We start from the raw sequence: 16,801 nt of genomic DNA, 5'->3' as shown, positions 1-16,801 counted from the left end.
AATTTCAACAAGAGATACAAAAACATTGCTTTCATGAGTAAAAATAACTTTTTGTCCTTCTTTATATGTATAAGAAAGTGTCTAGATTAGCATATCTTCACACAGCTAACAGTCCAGATTTCTTCCAAGCATGTTTTCTGACCATTAACCCTCCATTACACTGAGTCAAGAAGGTTAGTTAAGAAAGTAAAAACTGTCCCTTTCTAGAAGGAGAAGACTGAAGTAAAATCTGGTGTCTTTAATGTAACAGGGATGACCAGGTCTTCTTCACTGTTGTTGTTGTTGTTGTTATGAAGACTTTCAAATGAATCAAGAGTAGCAGCAGAAATAATGTGTGGTGTGAGGATGGCTGACTTTATATTTAAGTCAGTCTATAAATCATAGCCCTAGTGTATTCTGAGCTGTATTGTCTGTACTTAGAACATCTTAAAGATGGTGGAAAACATGGTGACTTTCCTAAATTACACTGAGGGGCCCTTAGAATATCTAGACTGCTGGCATTTTAAGACACTATGAGAAATAATAGAGAAAATGCCTACTAATTAAAAGGGTCCCATAACTAATGATCTCTGAAGAATTATATAGGAGGATCTGTGATTCATGAAGCAGTATGGCTGGCATAATCTTCATCCAAAAGCAGTTCAGAGGTGATAGCTGTATGTGGATGTAAGGATTACAAAGTAAACCAATCTTCTTCTTTTGCATCCTCCTTGACTTTTTTTTTTTTTACGAGCTTTTTTCTTCCAGCAGACAGGTTTTCTTTGGTTGTAATAACTTAACAAACATTAATTTCCTAACTGTTAACAATGTTAACAAACTACTTATCAAATTGCCCAATAAAAAACTAAGTTTAGACATCCTGTTTTTACATTTAAAGGGACTAGTAGAATACATCATAGTGTGTTTGGAGATTTATTGAACCCCTGGGACCTGCTGCTGGTACAGCAATGCAACCCACTTCATCTCTCTGCAAAACTGGAGCTGTGACACATGATGCTTCAGTTGTGACACAGATGCTTCCATCTGTGGGAGAAAACCCCAGACATGCCTCTCAACAAGTATAGAGCTGCCTTACCCATAGGAGGGCTGATGTAGTTGCAAGCTGCTTACATTTGATATGTTCCTTGTAGAAGTATTTCTACAGCAGCCTTTTGGCTGCACAGTTTTTGCAGGCAGATGTGGGGGTCACTAGGCCCATCTTCTGCCATGGAGTAGATGTGACACAGACATGTTCATGCAGTAAAAAAGCCCAAGATTCAGAGCAGCTCTGCATGATACTGTGGCCCCACCAGCTGGCATCTGGCTACTGCTGAGAAGCTTCCCCTGCTGATTGATTTGCAAACTACCCTTCCTCCAGCACCTCAGGTTGTCCAAAGTATTCTGGCCTTGCTCAGAGGTGATTCTCTTTACTTTGCACATCAAGCACAGATGCTTTTTTTCCACCAGGCAACAAAAGAAGGTGGTGTGAACCTTTGCACATCATTCCATGTAACTGCTGAACTCTAGGAGTTTCTCATAATGCTTTGCAGTTCTTTTGGGCTTTGAAAACAGCATGAAAGGGCTAGAAATAGTGGTGGAGGGGAATATTCTCTGCAAGGTCACAGAACTTGTCTAGTTGTTATTGATATTTTTTCCTCTTACAACCACCCCTCTAAGAATAGAATAAAATCCCTGCCATTTATCTCCCTCAGCGGTTCCTAACCCTGTCACAATCTGAAAATTATTTCCTTTCCACAATAGATAGTGCCATATCTGAGTAGTACTGTGTTAGTGAAAAGAAATAGGCAACTTTGATAAGTAGATTATTGACATGGTAGATAGTAATTTCTCAGCTGAAAAAAATGTGTCAATAGACACTTGGGAAGTTTGCAATTCATGTATATACCATCAGTAAGTGATATGCCATTCCAGGGAAACCTTTGGTCCACAGGTTCATACGTGGTCTGCCGTGGTCTGTTTTAGCAGTGAATTGGTGCACTAAAAAATGAATATCCTAAACAACCAATGTATTATACTTAACATTAAGGACGAGTATGCATGCTAAAAAGAGTATAAAGAAAAAACATAACATCAGGGAGTGTTAAAGCTTAGATCTTTCTGCTACATGGGCAGAAAATAAAATAAAAAATCAGTCACTGATCCTAATTACACATACCCAGCTGTAACATTTGGGGATCTCTCTTTCAAAGCATTACAGCTACAGTCGTGGTGAAAAAACATCCACTAAGTGTCTTCCTTTTTCACTGTAGTTTTCTATAACTTCATAATATATAAACCAATTTAAACTTGTAGTAATAAAAATGCTTTGAACTGAGACCTTACGTGTCAAGTTGCAACACAGAATGAATTTTTACTGTCAAGTTATAATCCTCTAAATTAGGAGGTACTTTATAATTGAAATGCTGACACAAGACTTGTAATTGTAGAGGTGTTGGCAGGTGCTGCTATGCTAGCACTATATTAGCAACTTTTGCATGTGAATACTGTTCATTAAAGGTTATGTTTATATCACATGCATGCAGATTATAGGTTGTAGAATGACAGCTGTGTGAAATCAGTCGAATTAGAACATACACTACAGGTTCAATAACGTATTAAACAGATTAAATCAGCATATTTCAAAGTTTCTTCCCCTTTAGCAATACATATAGAAAATATTTTTATAGCTACACAATTAGAAATAAAACAGTTTATTAAATGTTTTCTGCCACAGCATTAATAATATTACAGAATTAAAAATAAATCTCTAATAACTAAACATTAAATTAGCTCAACTATAGTGACTGCCTCGATTGCAAGTGAATATTATAGAGGATGGGTCTAACCGCTGTAGTGTTTCAGCCCTCCAAGAAGTGCAGACGTTATGTAAATAGTTTTGTGTTCATTTTCAGCCCATAAAATATGATGTTTTTTTGAAAATCAGAATAAATACCAAGATACACACACACACATATGCATTAAAAAAAAAATAAAAATCATTCTATTCCCCTCTCTGTAGTAACTAGAAAAGCATTTCAAAGCACAGTCATTTTTTCAATAGTGTTAGAGTGACCCTCCCCAAAACTCTTTATCAGAGATAGTAGACTTAGATAAATTCAGATCTGAAAATCACTGGTGGTGCTGCCTCTCACTTTGTGTTTGTGTGTATGTGTAGTGAGAATATTTGGGTTATGAAGTAGCAGTGTCTCATCTTGCGACAAATGACTTCTTAATCCTTTTCCATACTTCCTCAATTCTGAAGAAAATCACTGTACCCATGTACAAATTGCTCATATGTTCTCCTGGTGTATGTTAGATTAAATCCCTCATTGTGTCATGATAATTTATGATGTAAGTGCCTAAAAAAGTGAGACTTTTCTACGTGCCGAAATGTTTAAAATTACTCCAGTTTTGAAAACTGTGAGGATTCTTTCAGCTTTCTAATGCTTCCATGTGAGTTCAGTGGAGAATTTTCTTTTATTTTTTTTTTTTCAGGAAAGTAGTTAAATGTGTTATTAAAAATACATATATTTGTTAAACTCACTCTCAGGTAGTAACTCACTGTTGTTACATAGAAAACATATTTAGCAAGTACCGTTCAAATGGTATCCTTAAAAGCTTTGGTATTTAATTTTTTTTTTAAAGTAGATGTCATTATTCTATTTCCATAAATGTTTTATTTGAAAAAGAGGTGAAACAAAGATGCCAACATATAAAGATTATTTCATGGTAAATTTTCAGCATTATTTATTACAAGAAGTAATTCCTTACCCATCTCATCTACTCCTATTCTCTATCTTCCTTATCTATAGCTACTCGCTCAACTACATAGATTTGTTTTGCACAGTTTGTCTCTGTAAGTACATGTGCAGTTCATCTGTATATTCAAGTCTTGACATATAATAATGAATTGGCATAATCTAGGCACATTTACTTAATTCCTGTCTTATCTCTTTTGCTGCTACTGCCTATTATAAATTATTATAACCACCTACTTTTTTCTTTTGTGAAATTCATCAGCATTAAAAAATAATTACAATTTTGTTTCACTTTGTGCATGGGACTTTTACCACTGCACTAACACTGGTGATGCTGGGGCTTTACCTGCAGAACTACACAATATTTGCCACACTTGTGAATGTGGGGCTTTAAAATTGTCTTTTGTTTAACAACAACAACAACAACAAAAAAAAAAGCATAAGATGTAGGAAAATGTACCATAACACTCAGAGAAGTTTTAGTGTTCTGAGGATGCTGAAATGCCAATTTGATTTCACCTCTGCCACCATGAGGAAGCAGAGCTCAGGCTCTTATCCTAATTCCTGTTGACAAATTTCTTCAGCATATGATAGCACATTGAGTAGGGGAAGTGCAGTTTGGTTAGGGCAGGTGCCCTAGAAAAAGAGGGCTTGTGATATTATTCTTGGCTGTATTTTTTATTTGATTTGATTTTGCTTTTTTGATTGATTTGATTTTGTTGATTTTTTTCTCTTTTATTGTTTATGTTTTATTTTGTGTGTATATGGTTTTTGTGAGAATTAGTTGATTTTTCAAGAGAATCTTAGCATCTTGGTAGAAAAGGGCTTTTGCAAGATTTTGCAATTAATATTGTTACCACTGTTGCTTCTACTACTACTAGTGCTAGGAGATTTGTTAAAATGACGTATCATGCAGTAAATAGATTTCAAACACATTAAAACAAAATTTGAAAGAAAAAAAAGGAAAATTACTTTCTTTATAGACAACACAAGCTTTAATCACGTGCTACTGAAACAGACCACCTCATTGAAAGTATTGACAAGGAAATTAACTGAAGTTAAAGTGGTTAGATTATTAGGATATCATCATCCTCTGACAATGTTTTTTTCTAACTCTGCAGCATAAAGTCAGCTTTGTAGCTGAGATTCAAGACTGCTTACATTTTTTTCAGTTTATGGCCTCATAATAATCTGGAGATAATTCATAATGAAAAGGTTAGTTCACTGTGCCTCAAAAGATGTATTAGACAACATTTGGATAGTGAGTGAAATCACTGTAGAGAGCACATAGGTAATAATATTGCCTTCATAGGTGAATAAAACTCTTGCCACCTAAGGAGAAACAGTAGATTGGCAGGAGCCAAATTAGTTGGAATATATATATGCATTTGTGCGTGTATGTATGTGTATATACATATATCTCTATATATAGAAGTGCGGAAATAAACATGCATTTACTCATGCAGATAGGTTTATATATTTCAGAAAAAACAATACCATTCTTTTTGTTTTCTAGCAAGATTAAACACTTGGATCCACTGAAGTGATTCTGCCACAGAAAAAGAATAAATAATGTGCTGTTGCATGACTTGATGATGATTCTCTTAGCAGAAAAAAAACCTCTGAAGAAGGCAAAAATATTTTCTGTAAGTAAAGCACTTCAGTTCAAGGAAGAAGTGGCTTTAGTTAAAAAAATCTGTTTATGGTGTGACATTGATTTATGAGGTGTAGCTTATTTATCCTCTTTATTTGAATTGTCTTTCTCTCTTCTGGTGATCAGATATATTTTTAAAATCTTTTACTTAGTTCTGGCAGAAAATTAAGTCCTCTGAGGATTAGCAGTGTGCTACACCCCAAATTAACTGCCAAAGATGCAATAATTTTTCCCTTTTGCTTAATTGTATTGTGGAAGCAATCAATCATGCAGCAAAAGCAATTACATTTTTTACTTCTTACTATTTTTGTTAATACAATAAAGTATAATAATAATAATAATAATAATAATAATAAAGTACATATATAGTTTAAAAAGATGCTCCCTCTCAAGTGCACTCACTCCCTGTGACAGTAAGCAAGGCAAATAAATACAGTGGTAATTAAATAAGTCTTACTAATGAGGTAAGGTACAGGGTAGAAGAAAGAAAAATTTACAAATACCAAAATGTAAAAAAATGCTTAACAGATTTTTAAAAAATCTGTACAAAATTGAAAAGACATGTCTGCCGTCCACTGAAAGTTACATCTATTCAGCAACAACTGAACACCTGAATGTCAAAATACTCAGCTGAATTTTTAAATTCCTGTTTGCTGGTAATAATTGATAAAACAATTTATAAATTATTATTTGAAATTATTTTATAATATCTCATATCAATATATCAAATATACAAAAAATATTTCATAAATTATAAATTAAAATAATTGATAACTTTTTTTAATGTACTGAATTTGCAGCTCCTTAGGAACAAATATATCTATTTGTTAAAAGCTGAAACTATTACTGAAATATTTTACACAGAAACCAACCCACTTCTCCAACAGGTTTGCTTGTAACCTTAGCATTACAAAGATCCAGTGCTACAGAGTGTAACACCAGTAAAGCAACTAACCAACAGTCTGGGATTCCAGTCTCAACTACTCCATCATACAGGTAGATATTTTTTAAAACTATGATTTTGGAACAAATCTTACTTTCTACTTCACAATAAACACAGGGAAGCTGTCTGCTCACTTGTAATACACAAAAAGGCCTCATTCCATTGAATACTGCATCCAAATCTACTGTCATAAATCTGTCTTCCCCACTTTATGCTGTCTGATTGCACACTATTCTTCTTCATCACTCAAAGACCAAGATTTATTCCCAAGTTCCAAGGAAGTGATGTGCTGAAATCGCTAAAGCTCCAGGAAAGGTTTGGATAAGAAGAAACCCCACAGACAGCTTTGGATACCAATCAACGATTTCTGCGCTGATCTCACAATATCCAAAATTAATCACACCATGCTTGAAAACTCTAATTTTCTCCTGGTATACCCTAATGGAAACTACAGAGGGTGCTCTAAGTGATGAATTTCACTACTGAGTTTCTCATAGACCTGCATGGTAAATTTACTTGCCACGTGCTAAGCTTTTTAAATAAATACAATCCTTCATGGGAAGAATGGACATTACACTTTAATATCAAGTATAAAGAATACAACCAATCCTGACTGCACTTTATGCATCTTGTAATTCTATGAATTTTCATGTGAGCAAGCTTTGATTTTCAAAAGGGCAGCAGCAAGAATAAAATCTAATAATTTTTATAGGGTAAATTTATAATCTCTAAACAGAGTTTGCAAATGGATTTTTTAAACATGTCAAAATTTATCAAGTTAAAAAAGAATTAAAGAAATAATCTCATTTTAAAATATCTGAAAGAACAGAGAGATGCTAAAGCCTGTTTAGTTTCCAGAGAAAGAGGTAACCTCTACATTAACCACGTAAACCTTATTGGTAACAACTAATTCATATACTATACTTCTCAATATGCATGCAAAGCAATACTTCTATTGATGTCTCATACTGTTCATCTAATTATAAATGTGCCATATCTCCTTACATTTTGTATACAGTCTTCCAAAACATCTTGTACACATTATTTTTGTACTGTGGCATTAGTTAGAAAATCTATGAATGTGTTTACCAAACAATTTATTTGATAGATTTTACATTTTTTTCAGAATAAGATATTGAATATTTTTTTCTTATTCCTTCAGAGTTCATAATGTAAAATATTGCACATCTTAATATTATTGGTTTTTTTTCTTTTATGGAATACTTTGACATTCAAATTAATATGAAGTATCTGTCTTTAAAGCTCTTTTGCTCAACTCTTGCACTTAATAGACTGAAATTTAATTTAATGGAATAGAGAGGAGGCTGACAGGGCAAGGAAAGCACAGGCAGGTTTGGGGTATGCAGTGCAGCTGTGTGTATGTGGCAAGACTTACATTCCAGCACCTGGGTTTCCCCTTCTGTGCTTGGTGCAGACTGCTGCAATAAGCTTTATTGTCAGGATGCAGCTGGAAAATGCCAAGTATCTAAATCAGTGCACAGTTCCCTTTTATACGGTACAATTCACCAGCATCAGCTTAAATATGGTTTCAACAAAATTAATTTTAACTGCCTGTTTCCTTACAAAGTTAGGAAAAAGACCTGCCTGAGAGGCCACCTCCCTTCCTTCCCCGTGCTGCCACAAAGCAGTTCTGATTAAAAGCCTAAGCAAGCCTGTGGCCTCATTGTGCTGTAGAAGCTGTTACTGCTGCAAAGTCTATGAGTTCAACCTATTTCTGGGGCCTCCAATCCTGTAGGGCTCCCTGGCCTGGAATGAGTTCAGTCATTGCCAGGAGATGGCAGATCTCTGAAACCCTGGGCAGGACACACTGTAGAACACATTTTCAAAGAAGAAAATAGAGCTTGGTTTTAATTTTGGTACTCAGAGTCTGACTGGAATGCTAAAAATGAGGAAATAAATTATCACAGCACTTAAATGCTGTTTCTATCATCGTAGCAGAAGACCTGAGCTCTTGTGTGAAGCTGGAAACAAAGTCATTCTGTCCATCAAAGTTTACAGAAATCACCTGGAAATATCAGGTCCTTGAAACAGTGCTAAAGAATGATAAATGTATTCTTTGTCAGAATGGTTCTCATTGAGCTCCATCCTTTGGAGATGCTGAAAAAGGGAAAGTGAAAGGCAAAAGATGAATATACCTACAGAGTATAGTGCAAGAGTGCATGAAAGATGATATTATGCAGCACACCAAATATAGCTCTAAAGCAAAGATCCATGAGTTAATGAGAGTGTCATTGGTGGTTAATGTGCTGCTCTGCATGGGGTATGAATCAGGCCACACTTTCCCATGGTAAGGAAAATGTAATTTCAGATTGTCTCAGATGTCAACATGCAACAACCATGAGCAAATATTGAACTTGTAATGACAATCACTGCATTCTAATTACTGAATAAATTATGTTGCATATAGTAGACAGTGAACTTGCAAGTGCTTGGCAGCTTTTTAAGTGCTAAAAATAAAATAACTATAAATTGAGAAAAAAAGAATCTCATTTTCTCAAGAGCTTGAAAAAAATGAAAGGAAATGAATACTTTCCTGGAGTTCATAACATTTCTATTTAAAACAAACAAAAAAAAACAAACCCAAAAAACCAGAACTCAAAAAATCATACCATGATAGACATGGTTTTTTTCCTGCTTATCTTCCTTCTCCTCAGCTCCTAACTCAGATAGCCACAACAATAGGGCAATTGGGATGATAGCATCTGAACTGTGTAGAACACTCAAAATATGAGTTGCATTGCTGAACAATCAGAATTTATCTCCTAGAACACCCATTCCATAGTGTGAGCTAATACACTATTCTGGAAATTGAATATCTTTGCAATCCTTTTAATATGGAGCAGAAAAAAACTATGCTGAAAGATGCTTACATTTAAATAAATTAGAGCAAACTAGCAAATTGCAGAGGTTGAGATACAGAATGAATTGTGGGCATGAGGCAACTTTATCTAAAAAGGGCTCAAAACATGTTTTATCTCTGAATTCTTGAGGGATGAAAAGAAAATCAGCAATGAAGGAAGCTAGCTGTTTCATACAGTAAGCAAAGCTTTGTAAGCTCAGATCCACTGCATAATCGCTATTTACTGGAGTCTAAACTCTTGCAGGCAAATGTAAATATTCAGCACAAGTATGTGTGCACAATGCAGACATTATTTATTCCTTCAGAGCATGGCCTCTTCAGTACAGCTCATTGTCAATACAAGATAGCTGTCTTAGAAGAGAAAAGAAAAAAACACATTGTCCACTGTAAGCTTTAGCCCTTGCTCCAAAATGAAGGTTACTCTAATTTGAAACAAGTCTTTCTTGAATCTTGGCATGAAGATATTTTCAGGCAATAAATATGTATAAACAAGCTCCTCATTACAAATTCCACAAAGGGCTTTATTCAGGTCTCTGAATTAAATTTTTAAGAAAAGTCTTTTGTGTCTGCGTGTGTTGGACAATGTTAAAATCTGCAAAAAGCCAGTCTGGATTTCTTTAAAATAATGTGGCATATAAAGACACTGTAAATGAATACGAGTACTAAACATACTCATTTCTGGAATACACAATATGTGGCATCATTTAAAGTAAGGATTCTCTAATTCACTGTGCTTGTTCTGCATGTTATCAGTGTGCCCTAGCAAGGGTGGTTTGGTGTTGCAAAGTTTTAGCTAGGATAATGGTCATTTTGCACCATGCAGTATGAACAGCTTAAATATACCAAAAAAAAAACAAACCAAACCAACCAAACAAACAAACAAAAAAAAAAAAAAAAAAAAAAGGAGAGGGAGGAAAGGGAGGAATTTTTTAGAATATGATTACTCCGCCATCTAAAAAGATTTGTATGTTCATATTTTGTCATCTGACAATTATTGTGCAATAGACATATTTAGCAGACATACTGCATCCCTAGATAGAGATTTTCTGAAGATTTAATTGCAAACAGGAGACTTCAGAGAAGAATGTTGCATAATGAAATTAATGATTATACAGGTTTGCTCTTTAATAAAGTACTTTACAAGAGAATATTTCTAGGTGGCATGTATCATTGCAGATATGTGTCTCTGAAAGTCATCACTTTATATGAGAAAGAAAGAGGCAAGAGAGAACAGGACAAGAGTGGAAGAGGAAAGAAAGTAGGAAAGAAGTAGGAAAGAGAAGGAGAGAAGAAATAAGTGTTTCACTGTCCCTCTTGCCAACTTGGTATGTATTGGGAATCTGATCTCAGCAAACCATCTGGCTGTTGACCTTGTGGTAGACAGGACGTAACTACATGGCTTCAAAGAATTAAGATATATCCTACAGTTTATCAGGTTTGGTACATTCTCAGGCAACCTTTATTGTGCCCACAGGAGTCAGTGCAAATCAGATAATCAATAGAGAGGTTTGCTTGGATTCAGAGGAATTGGATTTTTACTCCTGTTCCTATTTTATAACTTGGAAGTTTTCAGATGGGTATTTCAATGCAGAAATCTTCTGGCAATTTTTTTTTTTTTTTTTTTCAGATTTAGGGAGTCATTGGTTCTCTTGTCTCTGCTACAGAGCATAGGACTTGTTTTTTTGTTGTTTTTTTTTTTTAATAGTTACACTGTCTTTTGATCTTGATGTTAAATTCAATTATGGAATTAGGAAGACCTTAGCAATAGAAATAACAAAACATAAATCAAAGAATCCAAGATGTGGCATGTAGATCAATCTTCAGATTATTCACAGGTGATAGTTTTCTACCAAACTTCAGATTGTTCACAGGTGATAGTTTTCTATTTTGCTCACTTGCAAATATATTTTGCTTCCTATATAATTGTGGTAGACAAGTTTGGAAGGTCTTAAAGGTCACTAAATAAACACTGACAAGACTAGCAGGAAAAGGTAATTTTCAAAGGTTTATGAAAGTGCAACTCAATGGAAATCACTGTCAAGGCTCACTATTATTTACAATGTGGAGTGTGGAATGTGTAGGGGTTAAAACTGTTTTGGAGTGATTTACACACGGATCAGAGGAAATGATTTCTACAGGGATAAAGGAGATTTGAGTCATGATTGGGTGCAATGATCTTCACAGGGATCAGGAGAAAGAGAGGAAGACCCTCCTATTGAGTCACAAGGTTCAGAGTAGTCCCTCTTGCTTTCTAAACTCCTTCTCAGAGAAGAGTCTGGGTGAAGCTGAATCCACTCCTAGTACCAGACTTGGTCAAGGGTTTACAACAAAGGGATTCAGGTGTAGAGATTTCAGTGTAATGCTTTAATACGTAATTATGGGTCTGATGTGATTTGAAACAGCAGAAAATTATGGTTGATTGTCACTATTTTAACAGATTACAAAATTAGATTATATGATTTTATAGCAACTTAATAAATAATATTTTTTTTTACATTCAACACAGACATTCATTTAAAGGTATAACCAAGTTTCTGACCATGCTCACACAGAGATATAGGGGTTAGCCTATTTTGTAAAATTTTGATACCTAAATATCCTTGAACTATATGAAAAGAAGTTACATTATACCACAAAAAAAGCCCATGAAATCAAATTATAACAAATTTATAATATTATTAATATTATATTTAATTTGACCTTTTTTCCCCTAGGTATGAGAAGTAGCTGACTACTTACTCTCTTTCTTGGGTGAATACCCTGATACACAGGGCAGCACCTGGGTGCATTCCATTTTATGATCAGTATCTATAGGGTCAAAAGATGATTTACTGGTCATTATTTTTCCATGATGATCATGATTCAAATTAAGTCATCTTTGGTGACTTTCAGAGTGGGCTTGTGATCAGGACAGGAGGGTTCTCAGGTGCATTTTGCTAACAACAGAGTTCCAGGTATGGTTAGGGAGTGCCTAATTATCTCAGGTAGCTAGATTTGCACCAGGAATAGAACATACCCAATTATTTTTACTTGATGCTCCAGCAGACAAGATCAGAATGTGCTGGATTGTCTCAGCCTAGAGTACTTGCTACTGGAACAAGAAGAATGCTTTTCAAGTTAGACAGCCCTAGTGGCAAAGGTATATGGCAGACTGTTCCTCCTGATCGTTCCATGCATACATATCACCTCTTGTAAATATCTGTATTTTATTATTTAGTTCAACATTCATTAACAGAAATCATGATAAATTACTTTCTGAGGAGAAAACATGCTATACTCCAGCAAAGGGTATATTACGAGTTTAACACAAAACCAAAAAAAGTTAAAAAAAAAAGACAAGGCTTATGAAAGAGTGTGGCATTCCACTTGGCTGTATTGTTGTGAAAACAGGTTTAATTCACATAAATAAACTAGAGATATGTAGGCTTGGTATTTTTCTCAGATGAAGAACACACTCTGCAAAAGACAGGAAGAAAAAGCAATTATTTTTGTGAGCATAAACTATAAACTCTCAAATTTGTTAATTTGGACACTAGCTCCACTCTGAAGCTTAGCCAACCTTTTATAATTTAACAAGTAGCCCTGATAATCCCCTACATTGTGCACAATCATTGTGCCATTTCTAATTAAAATTGACAAACCCCCTGAAACTTCCCCTAGACAAAGGTGGCAAGTTTAGAATAGCTTGAATTAGTTTAACTATTTGGGACATATTTTTAAGTAGGCACTTTTTAGAAGAGAAGCGAAAAATTATAAAAAACTGTAAGAAACCTATAGAGAAGCACAGAGAATCATCATAGACTTCTTGTGATGATGCATAAGCAAAGCTTACAAGACCTTTGCCTTATGAAAAAGGCAGAGAAAGCACTATTTGCTCTCTAGGCATGTTCAAGATGCTTTATGCTTCTATGAAAGAGGATTCTGAGAAAATCATTGTCTCATATACAGTGTGACCAGAGATGCTGTCTGGATGGCTGCTTGTCTATTAAACTTCAAAGTCCTGCTGCAAAATGCAGCATGTGCTAGGGCTCTTATAAATGACCTACTTAATCTTGATAGAGGCAGCGTTGGACCACTTAATACGAAGGCTTTGTTTGACACCTCCTCCTCTCCTGCTATGTGATGGCATCCTGAGAGTGCAATAAAAGAGTGGCTGGAGGGTGACGAATAACAGTGTGTAGATCAGGAATCCAGAGTCCTTCAGTCTTCATCTGTACATTGTGACACAGAATTATGACAGTCCTTCCTTCCATACCTAGTTGTAATTAAACCTGGTTGAGCGATTCAACTAATTTGTAGGAAAATCTCTACTTCTGTGAAAAGAGGGCAAGCTGTGATAACCAATTCTTTTGATGAAGCAAATGAAATGGGGGAAAATGTTAGTGATATATATGTGCTGTATACAATCATGTGAGACAGTATGCATTTTGCATATTTCAGGAGATGAATTTTGCCTCCAGCAATGCAATCCATTTCTGGAAGGTACGGAGTAAATTACTGAGACCAGGCATGGGGGAAGGGAGAAACAGAATGGGGAAGAAATGACACCAAAATGAAGATCTGCAGTTATTTGTATGTTAGGAGACTTCTGGAAATTGATGTTCTTAACATCCTCACAGGCAAAGTACTGAAGCAGCTTTTGTAGAGACATTTCATTCTGGAAGGAAAGTACATTTTTATTGATAGTGGCTCTCTTTAACTGTATGAATACAGAATAGATGATGCTGAAGCAAAAATCTTGGCTAAGCTTCTGTTGTAAAAGACATAGAATATTATGCACATATTCTGGTTTAACACAAAACTAGAACTGTGTTCTTTGTATTTATGCATTGCAGGTAGAAAAATCAGGATATTGGTTGAAAGATGTGGTTTTGCATTCCTACTAAAGACCATGTAAAAAAAAACTTAAAACCACAGACAAAAAGGTATTGGCCGGAACACTTGTGCTTTCTGAAAATTTTTGTTTTTCTTTATTTTTCACTTGTTCCTTTACATGTAAAAATGAGGTCTAGGAAGATATTTCTGTTTCCTTGAGAATCTAATGACTAAGAAATTTGTTAAGTGAGAGGAAGATAGAATTCTACATAAAAGTTCCGTGATTTAGAGAGAAAACATTGCAAAATAATAAAAAAACCACAATCCTTTCTCTGTCTTTACTTCCCATATTTTTGTGTGTGCATATGTGCGTTTTGTTTTCTGTTACAAATAAGTGAGGGAATTTTGAGGAAAAAACAACTTCTATTTATTCCTTTAATTGACAATTTTTGTAAGTTACTTGTGGAAAAAAAGGAAGATATAAAAGTCTATAAAAAGTTATAGACTCTCAGATTTCCTAGCGCAATAAAATGAGCCTCTTTTTTTTATACCTGTTATTCATTAGGACTTAGTAATTCACCTGACCTAGCCTATGGCTTCCTTGTTTCCATCTTTGTTGATGAGACACATGAAGAGCATTTATTTCCTGGCTGCCCTCTCCTTCACTCCTTCTCTCCCTCTCTTCTCAACTTGAATTCATGTGTAACATATTTTGTCTTCATGAATCTTCTTGCATGACGAAGCATCTGCCTGTGGTGCCAAAGCCACTGGCAGTGCCTGTGTTTGCCCCAGAGCACATTACAGATGGCAGTGTCATTGCAGATAATGATAGCCTAATATACTCACGGTAGCAACGGGGGACAGATGCTGCTTTTGTTCATTTTCCAGAGGCACATCTACCCTGCGGACCAGGGCGGAGGGGGAAAAACGCCTCTAAAAACAAGGAGAGATGGCAATTTACGTAATGACCACTGGGTGGGGCAAAAGTGCACATCATCTAAAAAAAAAAAAAAAAAAAAATCGTGTATGATTTGCTGGAAAAAAAAAACAGGGGAATCAAATCACGACTCTTCAGAAAGATTCTAAGATACGTGAAAAAGCAGTTTATACATATGACAGAGTAGCCATTACTCATTACTTTTGTTACTTGTACAATCATCATCAGATTACACAGGGGGCCATTTCAAGGAATCTTGTCTCTCAGGACACAGATGTGTGTGAATCACACCCTATAATCTGCCATCATCCCCAGTGCTTTTTCCAAAGAGGTTTACACTCACACATAAAACAAGTGCTTTAAGATCTCACTGTAGCATGGCAAAGGGCCTTTCTTCAGAGACTACAAGCATCTAAAATACATTATTTTGATCTTTTGCCTTTGTGCAGCATAGTTGGATGAGGAAGCCTTACCAGATAATTACATTAAATAGGAATTTAGCTTTATCACTACTTTTATTCACTGCAATGTTTTTACTGATTGAATTTGTCTTGTTCCTCTGTTTAATAGCTTGATATCCTAAAAGAAAATTAACAAGTTTTAATATTTAATATGATTTTAGTGCAAAGCAAGATGTTTTTCTCTTGTATGTAGTGACACTAATGAAAGCATAGACCCAGATAACACTTTATCCATCTTCAGCCAGTGTATCAGGAACAGGAGGGAAGCCAATAGCTGAGCAGAAAAATCACCTTGTGTTTGAAAATATCTTTTCCCATGTAATTGCTTTTCTTTTAATATCTTTATGTGAGAAGGAATATCTTTGGCCTGATTGTCCTTAGAATGGAACACAGGGAAGAAGAGAGGAAGCATTATGTATCTAAGTCACGAAATGATCACAGTGCTGGAGCACCTCCTCTATGAAGACAGACTAAAGAAGTTGGGGTTGGTCAGCGCAGAGAAAAGGAGGCTCTGACGTGACCTTGTAGCAACCATCCAGAGCTGGAGTAGGGCTTTTTACACGGGTGTATAGTGAGAGGACAAGGGGAAAACTCTGTCCAGTTCTGGGCCCCTCAGTTCAGGAAGGTGCTGCAGTTCAGGTGCTGGAGCAGGTCCAGAGAAGAGCAAGGAGGCTGTGAAGGGATCCAGCACAAGTCCTGTGAGGAAGGGCTGAGGGAGCTGGGGGTGTTCAGCCTGGAGAAGAGGAGGCTCAGGGGAGACCTCATCACTCTCTACAACTCCCTGAAAGAAGGGGATATCTGGGGGGGGGTCAGTCTCTTCTCCCAGGCAGCCATCAGTAAGACAAGAGGGCATGGACTTAAGCTGTCAGGGGAGGTTTCAGTTGGATATTAGGAAAAAGTTCTTTACAGAGAGGGTGATCAGGCATTGGAATGGGCTGCCCAGGGAGGTGGTGGATTCTCCATCCCTGGAGGTTTTTAAGAAGAGACTGAATGTGGCACTCAGTGCCATGGACTGGTAACCACAGTGGCAGTGGACTAAGGGTTGGACTTGATGATCTCAGAGGTCCTTTCCAACCCAGCTGATCTATGAAATGGTTTCAAATTTGAGGAGGGGAGATTTAGATTAGACATTAGGAAGAAATTCTTTCCTGGGCGGGTGGTGAGACACAAGAACAGGTTGCCCCATCCCTAGAAGTGTTCAAGGCCAGGATGGATGGGGCCTTGAGCAACCTGATCTAGCGGAAGGTGTCCCTGCCCATGCAGTAAGGTTGGAACTCGATGATCTTTAAGGTCCCTTCCAACCCAATTTGTATTTCTACAAATTTCCCCAGCCTGATCACTCTGAAGAGTGATCAGAAAACAAACAAATAAAC

Source organism: Calypte anna, chromosome 2, assembly GCF_003957555.1.
Source record: "Calypte anna isolate BGI_N300 chromosome 2, bCalAnn1_v1.p, whole genome shotgun sequence".
NCBI classification, from domain to species: Eukaryota; Metazoa; Chordata; class Aves; order Apodiformes; family Trochilidae; genus Calypte; species Calypte anna.
Note: the sequence above shows the minus strand (reverse complement) of the source record.